This window comes from Eutrigla gurnardus (assembly GCF_963514095.1).
Source record: "Eutrigla gurnardus genome assembly, chromosome: 11".
Classification (NCBI taxonomy): domain Eukaryota; kingdom Metazoa; phylum Chordata; class Actinopteri; order Perciformes; family Triglidae; genus Eutrigla; species Eutrigla gurnardus.
The window spans coordinates 1,468,072-1,483,520 of NC_139925.1; the positions used below are offsets into that span (position 1 = coordinate 1,468,072).

The 15,449-nt window shown below is 46.4% G+C and overlaps 1 protein-coding gene across 2 annotated transcripts in view; it reads right to left on the reverse strand.

Annotated features, from left to right (window-relative positions):
• Positions 1-12,133, reverse strand: part of tjap1 (tight junction associated protein 1 (peripheral)) — a 37,203-nt gene extending 25,070 nt beyond the window's left edge. For both annotated transcript variants that reach the window (XM_084021430.1, XM_084021429.1), the window contains exons 1-3: positions 11,827-12,133; positions 4,067-4,138; positions 3,901-3,951 (exon numbers count right to left, since the gene is read on the reverse strand). The gene's annotated coding sequence lies outside the window, so the exon portion shown is untranslated. The remainder of the gene's footprint in view (positions 1-3,900; positions 3,952-4,066; positions 4,139-11,826) is intronic.
• Positions 12,134-15,449: the final 3,316 nt, after the last annotated feature.

Genomic DNA, 15,449 nt, shown 5'->3' on the forward strand with positions numbered 1-15,449 from the left:
AGGAAGAGTAGGAAGAGGATGGAGAGGAGGAGGACGTGGACGGAGAGGAGGAGGACGAAGATGGAGAGGAGGAGGACGAGGATGGAGAGGAGGAGGAAGAGGATGGAGAGGAGGAGGACGAGGACGGAGAGGAGGAGGAAGAGGATGGAGAGGAGGAGGAAGAGGATGGAGAGGAGGAGGAAGAGGACGGAGAGGAGGAGGAAGAGGATGGAGAGGAGGAGGAAGAGGATGGAGAGGAGGAGGACGAGGACGGAGGAGGAGGAAGAGGATGGAGAGGAGGAGGACGAGGATGGAGAGGAGGAGGAAGAGGACGGAGAGGAGGAGGACGAGGATGGAGAGGAGGAGGAAGAGGATGGAGAGGAGGAGGACGCCTCTTCTGACTGCAGCTTCTGAATATTATATTTAAAGTGCCTCCAGCGTTTTTCCCAGCATGCCCCGCACGCGCACACACACACACACACACACACAACACACAACACACACACAGTTTCCAGAACAGGAAGTGCCGCTCTATTGAGCTGAATGAGGCCAGTGTTAGCATGTCATCTTTGTTTTCTATTATTTATTCTGTTCTTTCTGCCTCATTCACTGATTTTATCACAGCGGCCTTAAAGCTCCTCCTTCCTTCCTTCTCCTCTCTCAGCTGATTTTCAACATAAAACATATCTTGTATTTTTAAAGTGAAAACAGACTGAAACAAACATGTGAAGCACCAAACCATATGTAAACCTTCAACCAGTCTCCTAGACCCGATACCAACCAGGCCTCTGAAAGAAGTCTTACCCTTAGTTAGCGCGTCGCTATTAGATATGATCAATGTGTCTTTATTAACAGGCTATGTGCCACAGTCCTTTAAAGTAGCTGTAATTAAACCTCTTCTTAAGAAGCCTACTCTAGATCCAGGGGTTTTATCAAACTACAGACCAATATCAAATCTTCCTTTTCTCTCTAAGATCCTTGAGAAAGTAGTCGCCAATCAACTGTGTGACTTTCTCAACAATAACAGTCTACTTGAGGACTTCCAGTCAGGATTTAGAGTACATCATAGTACAGAGACAGCTCTGGTAAAAATGACAAACGACCTTCTTATTGCTTCTGACAAAGGACTGGTTTCTGTACTTCTGCTAGATCTTAGTGCTGCGTTCAACACCATTAACCATGAGATTCTAATATGTAGACTGGAAAAATTCATTGGCATCAAAGGAAACGCATTAAGCTGGTTTAAGTCCTATTTATCCAATCAATCTCAGTTTGTGCATGTCAATGAAAAATCCTCCAGGCACACTGAAGTTAAATACGGTGTTCCTCAAAGTTCTGTGCTCGGACCAATTCTTTTCAACTTATTATTATTAAAAGGACACTCTATAAACTTCCATTGTTATGCTGATGATACTCAGTTATATCTATCGATCAAGCCTGAAGAAACCAATCAGCTAGTTCAACTCCAGGCATGTGTGGATGACATAAAATCCTGGATGACCTGCAATTTCCTGATGTTAAACTCTGATAAAACGGAAGTTATTGTACTTGGGCCTAAACTCCTCCGAAGCTCGCTGTCTAAAGATATAGCAACTATTGATGGGATTGCCATCGCCTTCAAATACTACTGTAAGAAACCTTGGAGTTATCTTTGATCAGGACCTGTCCTTTGACTCGCATATTGAACAAACCACGAGGACAGCCTACTTTCACCTGCGTAACATTACTAAAATTAGGCCAATGCTGTCTCAAAAAGATGCAGAAAGACTCGTCCATGCATTTGTTACCTCAAGGCTGGACTATTGTAATTCTTTATTATCAGGGTTAGGGTTAGGGTTAATGCTCTAATAAATCTCTTAAATCTCTCCAGCTGGTCCAGAATGCTGCAGCTCGTGTTCTGACTAAAACTAGAAGAAGGGATCACATTTCTCCTGTATTAGCTTCTCTGCACTGGCTCCCAGTATTTATTCTCAGAATAAAGGGTTACTTGTAGTTCCTAAAGTCCCCAAAATTAGAACAGGGGCCAGAGCTTTCAGCCATCAAGCTCCTCTTCTGTGGAACCGTCTTCCGGTTCTGGTTCGTGAGGCAGACACTGTTCCCACATTTAAGAGTAGGCTTAAAACCTTTCTCTTTGACACCGCTTATAGCTAGAGCTGGCTCAGGTTTGAGCCAGCAAGCTGCTATAGGTAGGGCTGCAACGATTCATCGAGTTACTCGATTAACTCGATTATGAAAATTCCTCGAGGCAAAACATCTGCCTCGAAGCCTCGTTAAATTCCTATGACGCGCCTATGTGCAGGGATCCGATTGTTCCACACGGACCGTTGTTCAGGAAGCACACCAGCGCGTCATACACGGTCATTCATTCTGAATTTAGTTGGCGCGATGGCGGAAAGTCAGCCTCAGAATGTCCGTAAACGACAGAGAGTATCGGGGCTAAACAACGGTATCCTGCTTGCCCATGTGAGCGATTTATTTCTGACAACAAAACGAATGCGTAAAGTTGTAAAATGTGTGACTAGATGTCTCCTCGTCTCCGTGGCGCATTTCTCCGTTTTGTTTATGTATATCGATCACTTCTCATCCGCCATCTTGCGAGTGACGTATAGAGTTACGTTTATGCATCGGACGCTCGTATTGGCTCCCGTAGCGGCTTTTACAGCCAATCGGAAAGCCTGATTTACGCGTGGCTGTGAGTTGTTGTGTTTGCCCAAACGGACGGAGGAGTTCATAGCAGAGAAAAGAACGGTCAAACAGTTACTGTAGTGATAGAGAAAGCTACATACATAAATGGCACAGAAGAAGAACACTATATACACACATGTTTAGGGCAGGGAGAGGAAAGGGCCATTGCTGGCAAAACAAAACGTAAATTAAATGTTATCCATGTTTTATCCAAGTTGATTTAACTGTATTGTTGTTAAATTCTCACTGGCACTTAATAAATGGGCTTAGTTTTGGAGCCAAATTTTGGAGTTGGAATGAATACCTCTGTTTATTTTTTTTAGAAATGCTTGATCATTTTACAGCCACATCATTTTCGTTATGCATTATTTGTTTTGGTTGTTTAAAAACGCAATTTTTTTTATCCGATTCCTCGATTAATCGATCGATAAAGTGCTAAATTAATCGATTACAAAAAGAATCGATAGCTGCAGCCCTAGCTATAGGCCTAGACTGCTGGGGGATTATAGTGACACACTGAGTCAGTCAGTCAGTCAGTCAGTCAGTCAGTCAGTCGGTCAGTCAGTGTCTCTGTCTGTCTGTCCCTCTCTCTCTCCCTCTCTCTCCCCCTCTCTCCCTCTCCCTCCCCCCCAGAGTCCCTGTGCTTTCTGGCCTAGCAGGTCTCCCTGGACCGTGGTGGAACCTGATCCGGACTACACCGATGCTGTGGTCTTGTTTGACTCTTACCACCAGTATTTTTAAGGCGGCTGACTATTGATTAAAGTAATTGACTAGTAACTTGACTGGCTGGTTTCTGGACCAGCAGAGTCCGCTGAGGTCCTGACCGATGCAGATTGCTAACTGGCCTGATGTTGATGCTACTACTACACTACTACTACCAATACCAAATGCAGTTGGAACCCAAGGGCCTGGGCTGCACCAGATTTCTGCCTAAAAGCCTAATAAGGCAGTTTTTTTCTTGCCACTGTCGCTGTAACGCCCCTGGTGATGTTGGGACTTGTTTTGACTCTGAACATCATGAGCGTATTCTAGTCCTGCTCAATGTGTTAAGTGTCCTGAGATGACTTCTGTTGTGATATATGTTGAATCGTGGATCATAAATCAACATTGAGCATATCTCCTGGTTACATTGTCCAATCAGAGCTAGACAACTGTTGGCCAATGGGAAGCAGCCGAGGGATCGTGTCATCCTCGTGCAGGAAGTAGCAGAATGTGACATGATTAGGGTGGGTTTACCTGAAAGGTGAGCTGCTCCACAGATGACCTCATCCACAGAAACACCTGAAACTACAAACACAGGATGAGCTTTATCTTATGTTTCCATGGTAACACTTCACATTCATATTTATATTATAAAGAGAGAGAGAGAGAGAGAGAGAGAGAGTGTGTGTGTGTGTCTCACCTCGTACGGTAGCACAGGAAACTCTTCATCGTCTCTACAGCATCCGTCTTCGTCCTCGAGTCTCAGGACGACCTGAAACACAAGACGGACAGAAAAATGTCTGCCGTCAGTCAACCTGTAACACACCTGAACCGGTAACTCAGTTAACTTGTAATGCGGCGTTCACACCGAACGCGATAGACGCGAATACAATCGCGTCAGACGCGTGTATCGCGCCGCTTGATCATTTTGGACTTTTTTAGCGTCATTCGCGCCATTCGCGTCATTCGCTTCATTCGCTTCATTCGCGTCATTCGCGTCATTCGTGTCATTCGCTTCATTCGCGCATGACGCTCATTTTTGAGGGGAGCCGGCGGGTCACGTCGGCGGACCCTCCTCCTCCGCCTCGGGGTACCCGATGCCAGAGTCCGTGAGCCTCCTCCGGGAGCCACGTCCCTCGCACCTCTCCCCAGAGTCGGGGCCACATTCGACCTCAGATCAGATGAGACAACCCGCTGAATTTAAGCATATTATTAAGCGGAGGAAAATAAACTATCTAGGATTCCCTCAGTAGCGGCGAGCGAAGAGGGAAGAGCCCAGCGCCAAATCCCCGTCCTCCGCCTGAATCGCGTGTCATCGCGCCATTTACATTGGTTTTCAATGTAGAGTCGCCGCTCAATTCGCGTCTATCGCGTTCGGTGTGAACGCCCCTTAACACTGAACAGGTAACCCAGTCAACCTGTAACACACCTGAACAGGTAAGGTAACCCAGTCAACCTGTAACACACCTGAACAGGTAACTCAGTCAGCCTGTAACACACCTGAACAGGTAACTCAGTTAACTTGTAACACTGAACAGGTAACCCAGTCAACCTGTAACACACCTGAACAGGTAACTCAGTTAACTTGTAACACTGAACAGGTAACTCAGTCAACCTGTAACACACCTGAACAGGTAACTCAGTTAACTTGTAACACTGAACAGGTAACCCAGTCAACCTGTAACACACCTGAACAGGTAACTCAGTTAACTTGTAACACTGAACAGGTAACCCAGTCAACCTGTAACACACCTGAACAGGTAACTCAGTTAACTTGTAACACTGAACAGGTAACCCAGTCAACCTGTAACACACCTGAACAGGTAACTCAGTCAACTTGTAACACTGAACAGGTAACCCAGTCAACCTGTAACACACCTGAACAGGTAAGGTAACCCAGTCAACCTGTAACACACCTGAACAGGTAACCCAGTCAACCTGTAACACACCTGAACAGGTAAGCAGTGTTTCCCCTACCATTGTACAGGCCTGGCGGGCCGCCAGTCCAAGGAGACCTGCCGCCAGGCCAAAAAAAAAAATCAATACGCCAAAAATAAGCCACCTATCAATTCATTCATAAATCAATAATCATTTACATTAGGAGCACCTCCGCGCAGCACAGTAGACTTGCTCCGCAAGACGCGCGGCCGCAACAATCCTCGCCGCGCGCTCCCGCTACGTTCTTCTTCGCGTAGCCTACTTTACACGCTTGATATTGTTCTGATGCCGTTCCGCCTCGTCAAACCACCACGATGCCGCTTTCTACTTTGAAAACACGGAAAGTTGACACTGTATTTTGATAAGCTGTTGCACTCTTCAGACTCGTGGTGTGAGCGGAACCGGACCGGTACCGGAACCGGACCGGTGCATTTATAAGAAAAATGCCGCTGTTTCTCCGTCCAAAATCCGCTTTCCTCGCGCTGCCTGCTCGCACAGATCCGCTCGTGCGCACATTCGCTGATGCAGGTCGAGTGTTTAATATAAATATATGCAGAGACGGCGCTCCTTCAAAACAACATCACGCCATAGGCAGCCTAATAAAATAAGGATTGTTTTTTGATAAGCTGTGGAACTCTGAGTTAACCTATTTCTACCTGAATTTCTATGAACTATTAGGCTGTTGAGTAAACCTATAACTTATATTTTACTTGATAAAATAAGACAATATATGCACTCATATGTCGTTGTAGTGTTTTACAGTATCTGTAGCTATTAATGTGATGCCCCTTATTTTCAAGCCATATTTTTCCAGCCCCTAATTTTGGATCATTTCCATCAACCGGCACCTTAATAAGTCACTCTCTCCTTGAATCCTTGAAAACCTTGAATACACTCAGGTTGAACAAAAATGTTGAATGCAAATATAATAATTGCAGAATTGCAGACTGCTTGCTGTGCCACCTGACTTAATCCAACAGCACCAATACACCATCCCACGCGTCTTGTCTGTTTAGGGTTTTTTCGGTGGGTACCACCGGGCCTGAAAAAAATTCTAGGGGAAACACTGGGTAAGGTTACCCAGTCAACCTGTAACACACCTGAACAGGTAACCCAGTCAACCTGTAACACACCTGAACAGGTAAGGTAACCCAGTCAACCTGTAACACACCTGAACAGGTAACCCAGTCAACCTGTAACACACCTGAACAGGTAAGGTAACCCAGTCAACCTGTAACACACCTGAACAGGTAACTCAGTTAACTTGTAACACTGAACAGGTAACCCAGTCAACCTGTAACACACCTGAACAGGTAACTCAGTTAACTTGTAACACTGAACAGGTAACCCAGTCAACCTGTAACACACCTGAACAGGTAACTAAGTTAACTTGTAACACTGAACAGGTAACCCAGTCAACCTGTAACACACCTGAACAGGTAACTCAGTTAACTTGTAACACTGAACAGGTAACCCAGTCAACCTGTAACACACCTGAACAGACACACCACTGACGGGTGCCATGGTAATGCGATAGTCATGGTCAATGTCATGGCTGATTGGTGTATGTTGCAGAAAAAAGCCCAGATGCATTCTGGGCTGCTGGTCAGACAAAAAGGAACAGATTACCCAGAACCCCTCTCTCTACTCTCCATCAACATGGCTCCATGCAGGAGCTGAATTAATAATAAAGTAACACCAGAAGGCTGTCGGAGATGGAGGACGAGTCAAGGTCATGCAGACGATGAATAAAACATGAAATAAAGTCAACAAAGAAGAAGAGCCGACCGTCATCTTCACCTTCACCCAACACTTCCTCCTCCATCCCTTTCTTAACTCCTCTTCCTCATCCATCCTTTTCTTTCCTCCTCTTCCTCCTACATTCTTTTCTTTCCTCCTCTTCCTCCTACATCCTTTTCTTTCCTCCTCTTCCCCCTACATTCTTTTATTTCCTCCTCTTCTCCCTACATCCTTTCATTTCCATCCCTGTTGTTCCCTGCCTCCCTCCTGCTTCCCTTCCTGTTCCCAGCTTTGATCAGACAGAGTACTGGACTGGTGGAACTGGTCTGGAGATGGATCCAGCTGGACTCGTCTGTGCTCCACTGAAGCAAACAGAGCGAGACATCTTCAATTTAATAAATGTGGGCCATCTCTCACAAAGAAAACCTCCTCGGAATGAAGCCATGTGAACATGAACCTCGTCAGAGAGATAACGTGAGAGAGATAATGTTAGAGATAACGTGAGAGAGATAACGTGAGAGAGATAACGTGAGAGATACCTTTGAGAGATACCATTACATTTACATTTAGGTCATTTAGCAGACGCTTTTGTCCAAAGCGACTTACAATAAGTACATTTGTCAAAAGAAGGAAACAAAGGAACCACAACGTATCATTGCTGATAAAGTAAGAGCTAAAAATAGAACAAGTGTTAGATCCTCATCTACCATGATTGATAACGTGAGAGAGATAATGTTAGAGATAACGTGAGAGATACCTTTGAGAGATACCATGATAGATAACGTGAGAGAGATACCGTGAGAGATACCTTTGAGAGATACCATGATAGATAACGTGAGAGAGATAACGTGAGAGAGATACCGTGAGAGATACCTTTGAGAGATACCATGATAGATAACGTGAGAGAGATAACGTGAGAGAGATACCGTGAGAGAGATACCGTGAGAGAGATACCGTGAGAGAGATAATGTTAGAGATAACGTGAGAGAGATAATGTTAGAGATAACGTGAGAGATACCTTTGAGAGATACCATGATAGATAACGTGAGAAAGATAACGTGAGAGAGATACCGTGAGAGATACCTTTGAGAGATACCATGATAGATAACGTGAGAGAGATAACGTGAGAGAGATACCGTGAGAGATACCTTTGAGAGATACCATGATAGATAACGTGAGAGAGATACCGTGAGAGAGATACCCTGAGAGAGATACCGTGAGAGAGATACCCTGAGAGAGATACCCTGAGAGAGATACCGTGAGAGAGATACCGTGAGAGATAACTGGAGAGAGATAACATAAAAGAGATAATGTGAGATATACCGTGACAGAGATAAACGTGAGAGATAATGTGACAGAGATAACGTTAGATATGACGTTAGAGAGATAACGTGAGATATACCATGAGAGAGATAATGGGAGAAATAATGTGAGAGATACCGTGATAGATAACGGGAGAGAGATAACGTGAGAGATACTGTGATAGATTACGGGAGAGAGATAACATGAGAGATAATTTAAGATATAACGTGAGAGAGATAACTTAAGAGCGATAACGTTAGAGAGCTAATGCTAGATATAACGTGAGATAACATTGGAGATAACGTGATAGATATAAGATTAGAGACAATGTGAGAGATATAACATTAGAGATAACGCCAGCGATATAACAGAGACAATGTGAGAGATATAACATTAGAGATAACATGAGAGCGTGAGAGATAATGTTAGAGATAATGTGGGAGATAATGTGAGAGAGAATGTGAGAGAGAACATTAGAGATACTGTTAGAGATGACGTGGGAGAGAACATTAGAGATACTGTTAGAGAGAATGTGAGAGAGAACATTAGAGATACTGTTAGAGAGAATGTGAGAGAGAACATTAGAGATACTGTTAGAGAGAATGTGAGAGAGGTGGGTCCTCTTGGACAAGACTACTGCCTGTCTTTGGTGAGTTCAGGGTCTAGAGAAAATCTGGGACAAACTTGCTTGAGCTTGTATGACATGACTCACCTGAACATGAAACCACAGAGGCTTTCATCTGAGATGGAAAAACACACCTGAGCAGGCACACACACACACACACACACACACACACACACACACACACACACACACACACACACACACACACACACACACACACACACACACACACACACACACACACACACACACACACACACACACACACACACACACACGCACACGCGCACACGCGCAGTCAGACGGCAGCTCTTCATTACTCCTACAAACACACCGTTTAACCCGTCATTTCATAAGCATCATAAAACCAGAAAAAGAGAGTTCACACCGGCAGCAGAGTCCAGACTGCCAGAGTCCAGACTGGCAGCAGAGTCCAGACTGGCAGCAGAGTCCAGATTGGTTCACATCAAAATCAGTTATTTTATACTGGAGGTGTCAATTAGAAGAACCATCAGCACCATCAGTCAGACTCCCTCACAGTGGCTCCGACCTCACTTCCTGTCACTGTTTGCTGACATCACAAAGAAAACAGAGACTGAGACTGTTGCCTAGCAACAGTCCAGCTGTATAGGAGTCCATGTGAGGGTTGGGTGGAATGAATGACATCAACGTACGAGTTATTGTAAAATACTGAGACCAATCATATGTTTATTCAAGATTAAAACTAAGAAAAACGTCACCCCCATCAACACACTCACACAGCTACTAGAGCTGCACATGTGGATTCATCCGCCGCGGAAAATAGTCCCCACTATTTCCTTGTTTGTTCGATAAAAACTTGATTGAATATATATTATATATATATATATATATATATATATATATATATATATATATATATATATATATATATATATTATATATATATATATATATATATATATATATATATTTTATATATATATATATATATATATATATATATATATATATATATATATTGGTGGTGGGCCATTATTGGCATTAACGTGCTGTGTTAACGCAAGACTCTTATCGGCGATAAATTTTTTTTGCTGTTAATCTATTCTCAAAGTTGGGTTGGGAGCTGGGTCTATACTAAGCAAGCTATGATAACTTCCACTTTCATTTTAACGCAGTTGTATACCTGGCTGGATTGCACTGTAGGGGGCAAGAACGAGTCAGACTTGGAACCAAAGCCTGCTGTGAAATGAGCACATCAAACGTGACGTGCTGACATGGATGCAGCTATGAAGGTTTGCTTCAGGGAACAAAGTATTTTTAAGAAGCTTCCCAATGGAAACCTCGACAAGTCTAGGGTTGTTTGCTCCTTGTGGGGAATTAGTTAGTTAGTCATTATTTAGGTAGCACACATATTATGAATGCCTTCGGCAGAATTCAAATGAGCCATTTTAATCTAGATTCATCTAGATTAATTCCAAGATTACAGTGAGATTAATCTAGATTTAAAAAAATCTATGCCCCATACTAATGCCCCTAATATATATATATATATATATATATATATATATATATATATATATATATATATATATATATATAGTTAGGTTGGGACCACTAAACTACTTGGTTAGGTTGAGACCACTAAACTACGTTGTTAGGTTGAGACCACTAAACTACTTGGTTAGGTTGAGACCACTAAACTACGTTGTTAGGTTGAGACCACTAAACTACTTGGTTAGGTTGAGACCACTAAACTACGTTGTTAGGTTGAGACCACTAAACTACGTTGTTAGGTTGAGACCACTAAACTACGTAGTTAGCTCCAGCATCAACAGTCAGAGGATGCATTATCCGAATATTTTCTGTCTTTTACAGATATTTTAAGATAATTATTATTATAGGGTGATTGATTAAACACACCCTCACAGTTTCCATGGTAACAGCAGCATCAAAAACACAACGAGCCTGAGGAGGTTAAGAAGGGACAACCCAGTAACCAACCAACAACCAATAACTCATCAGCCATGACAACGTGTGGTTATGAGTCGCAGCCCGAAACACCTGAACCAGATCAGACCTTCATGATTCAACAACTAGAACTTTACACCTAATAACAAATGGATGAAGATTTAAGGTGGAATATTTCTACCTGCTGATTCCTCCTTAACACAAGAAGACGTCGGCAGGAAACATGCTGCCTGGTTCCAAACTTCACCGAGCAAGAAAGACTGGAAGACTTCTCAGGACTATTGATTATTTTTAATCACCATCAATTCTACAAAAGGGTCTGGATAGAAAGACTAAAGTCCTGTTGATCAACACCGAGGTTCTGGACCATGGATCAGGTTTATGTTGGTGTGAACCTGGTTGATACCTGAGAGATAAGACACCTGACAGGAAGTGAATCGGAGGTTTCAGGGGCCCTTACGGTTCCTGAGAATCTAAGGTCTGAGGGTTCCTTAGAGCCCCTTAGGGTCTGCGTGCTTGGTCACGTGCCCAGTCAGTAATCGCGGCATGTGATTGGCTGTGTGGGTGCAGGTGGATGTGATGAAGGTGTGTCCTGCAGGAGTCTGCAAAACACGCACACTCGTGCACGCGCACACAGTTTGAATGATTCAGTTCCGTGTTCAGAACTGTGCTTTGAACTGAGTTCAGTGCTGTCTGACAGGCTCGCAAACACACCGGGCCGAACCGGAACGCCACACCAACAGCCCCTCCAGTAGTCCGTTATAACCCGGGACAGACCTGCTGCAGGTCTGACTCCGGCCCAGTTCACACGAGCAACGATCTGCACCCAAACTGTTCAAAGCCAACCGTTCACCTGCACACAATCCCCCGGACCGGAACTACAGCGAGCCCGGGTCAGCGCTTACCTGTGACGCCGGTTAGCGCGCCTCGGGCCGGGTCTTTCTCGAGTCCCGAAGGCCCGGAGAGGAGAGGAAACTTTAGCCGGAGATCCGGTCTGCTCCTCCGGTGGGGCGAGGAGGGGGGTGTGGGGGGATTGGAACCGATCTGAGGCCGGGGAGGAGCGCTGAGGTCCGGCTGAGGAGGAGAACCGGAGCGGGAGCAGCGACGAGACGCAGCCGGTGGAGACGCTCCGACGGCGGGGAGGAAAGCTGCTTAGCGCCGCTCGGATAAAGTTGATCTGCTGCCCTGCTCGACTGTCGCCATCTTTACCCGCGGGGCATGACGGGTAATCCTTAGGAATCCCGAGCCACACACACACACACACACGTCCTGCGTGCTGACGTCACACACCTTAATCTGTGGCTGGACAAGAGGAATTAAAGAAATGATCACGTGAGAAAGAGGAACGTCATCGATATTAAAACACTGATCCTACTCATCAATATTCTGTATTTAATATGAGAGAGAGAGAGAGAGAGAGAGAGAGAGTGAGAGAAGGAGAGAGAGAGAGAGAGAGAGAGAGAGAGAGAGAGAGAGAGAGAGAGAGAGTGAGAGAAGGAGAGAGAGAGAGAGAGAGAGAGAGAGAGAGAGAGAGAGAGAGAGAGAGAGAGAGAGAGAGCAGTCAGTAGATGGCAGTATGGTCAAGACCAGTGTGTGACTGATTATTGATTACTGAACTGAATCTGAATTGTGTTTCACGTGAATCTGCAGATTAAAGTCAAGTTTAAAGTCAATTCATTAAGCTTTATTTTCATGAATGGTAGTAATAATAATAATAATAATAATAATAGTGCTATAGTGCTATCTGAAGCTTACCTGCTCCCTCAGTTGTGTCTGCAGGCTGAAGTCTACCTGTTCCCTCAGTTGTGTCTGCAGGTTGAAGTCTACCTGCTCCCTCAGTTGTGTCTGCAGGTTGAAGTCTACCTGTTCCCTCAGTTGTGTCTGCAGGTTGAAGTCTACCTGCTCCCTCAGTTGTGTCTGCAGGCTGAAGTCTACCTGTTCCCTCAGTTGTGTCTGCAGGTTGAAGTCTACCTGCTCCCTCAGTTGTGTCTGCAGGTTGAAGTCTACCTGTTCCCTCAGTTGTGTCTGCAGGCTGAAGTCTACCTGTTCCCTCAGTTGTGTCTGCAGGTTGAAGTCTACCTGCTCCCTCAGTTGTGTCTGCAGGTTGAAGTCTACCTGTTCCCTCAGTTGTGTCTGCAGGTTGAAGTCTACCTGCTCCCTCAGTTGTGTCTGCAGGTTGAAGTCTACCTGCTCCCTCAGTTGTGTCTGCAGGTTGAAGTCTACCTGTTCCCTCAGTTGTGTCTGCAGGTTGAAGTCTACCTGCTCCCTCAGTTGTGTCTGCAGGTTGAAGTCTACCTGCTCCCTCAGTTGTGTCTGCAGGCTGAAGTCTACCTGTTCCCTCAGTTGTGTCTGCAGGTTGAAGTCTACCTGTTCCCTCAGTTGTGTCTGCAGGTTGAAGTCTACCTGCTCCCTCAGTTGTGTCTGCAGGTTGAAGTCTACCTGCTCCCTCAGTTGTGTCTGCAGGTTGCTGTTTCAGTCTGAACTGTTTACAGTAAACACTGATAGATACACTAAGGTGTTGGGTGTAAACACACCAGGCATGCTGTCAAGGGGAAAACACTTAAAGTAGACTTTGAAAAAGGGAAGCAACATAAAATGAAATAAAAGAAATAAAGTAAAATCCCAGCTCATGTCCTGTCCCCTCTGCTGTGTTTGTTTATGTGGTGCATGATGGGAGATCTGTGTGGAGGACCACCTGAGAACTAATGTCTGTCCTTCCTGTCTTCATTCAACCAATCAGGTTGTCTTCACACCGAAGCTCTCACACACAGCTGTTGAGCAGATTATCGTCTCCCTGCAGAGCAGAAAGACGAAGACAATGTCCAGCTGCTCTACAACAATTCAGACCCCCTCTGTCCTGTGATATGGGAGCTATGGGAGCTATGGGAGTAATGGGAGTAATGGGAGCTATGGAGAACATTTCACTGGTTTAAGTCCCATCAGCTGCTGGTGTCTCTCTGACGTCTTAAACCCAGAATCAAAAACCTGCAAAACAAAGTCAGAGAGAAGAAGTTGCAGATCAGAGGTGATCAACCGATCAATAACTCAATCTGATCTCAATCTATTGATGACTGATTGGTTCCTGTTGTTGAAGATAAACAATGATACTGTTGTTGAACGTTGGATCATCCGCCTTGGGTCCTCCCCTCGTCTCCTCCTCTCCTTGTGTCCTCCCCCGTGTCTCCTCCTCTCCTTGGGTCCTCCCCCATGTCTCCTCCTCTCCTTGTGTCCTCCCCCTCGTCTCCTCCTCTCCTTGTGTCCTCTCCCCAGCGTCCTCCTCTTCTTGTGTCCTCCCCCCTCATCTCCTCCTCTCCTTGTGTCCTCCCCCCTCATCTCCTCCTCTCCTTGTGTCCTCCCCTGCGTCTCCTCCTCTCCTTGTGTCCTCCCCTGCGTCTCCTCCTCTCCTTGTGTCCTCCCCCCTCGTCTCCTCCTCTCCTTGTGTCCTCCCCCTCGTCTCCTCCTCTCCTTGTGTCCTCCCCCCTCGTCTCCTCCTCTCCTTGTGTCCTCCCACTCGTCTCCTCCTCTCCTTGTGTCCTCCCCTTCGTCTCCTCCTCTCCTTGTGTCCTCTCCCCAGCGTCCTCGTCTCCTTGTGTCCTCCCACTCGTCTCCTCCTCTCCTTGTGTCCTCCCCCCTCCTTCCTCTCCTCTCCTTGTGTCCTCCCCCTCGTCTCCTCCTCTCCTTGTGTCCTCTCCCCAGCGTCCTCGTCTCCTTGTGTCCTCCCCCCTCGTCTCCTACTCTCCTTCGGTCCTCCCCCTCGTCTCCTCCTCTCCTTGTGTCCTCCCACTCGTCTCCTCCTCTCCTTGTGTCCTCCCCCCTCGTCTCCTCCTCTCCTTGTGTCCTCCCCCTCGTCTCCTCCTCTCCTTGTGTCCTCTCCCCAGCGTCCTCGTCTCCTTGTGTCCTCCCACTCGTCTCCTCCTCTCCTTGTGTCCTCCCCCCTCGTCTCCTCCTCTCCTTGTGTCCTCCCCCGTGTCTCCTCCTCTCCTTGGGTCCTCCCCCATGTCTCCTCCTCTCCTTGTGTCCTCCCCCTCGTCTCCTCCTCTCCTTGTGTCCTCTCCCCAGCGTCCTCCTCTTCTTGTGTCCTCCCCCCTCATCTCCTCCTCTCCTTGTGTCCTCCCCCCTCATCTCCTCCTCTCCTTGTGTCCTCCCCTGCGTCTCCTCCTCTCCTTGTGTCCTCCCCTGCGTCTCCTCCTCTCCTTGTGTCCTCCCCCCTCGTCTCCTCCTCTCCTTGTGTCCTCCCCCGCGTCTCCTCCTCTCCTTGTGTCCTCCCCCCACGTCTCCTCCTCTCCTTGTGTCCTCCCCCACGTCTCCTCCTCTCCTTGTGTCCTCCCCCGCGTCTCCTCCTCTCCTTGTGTCCTCCCCCTCGTCTCCTCCTCTCCTTGTGTCCTCCCCCCTCGTCTCCTCCTCTCCTTGTGTCCTCCCACTCGTCTCCTCCTCTCCTTGTGTCCTCCCCTTCGTCTCCTCCTCTCCTTGTGTCCTCTCCCCAGCGTCCTCGTCTCCTTGTGTCCTCCCACTCGTCTCCTCCTCTCCT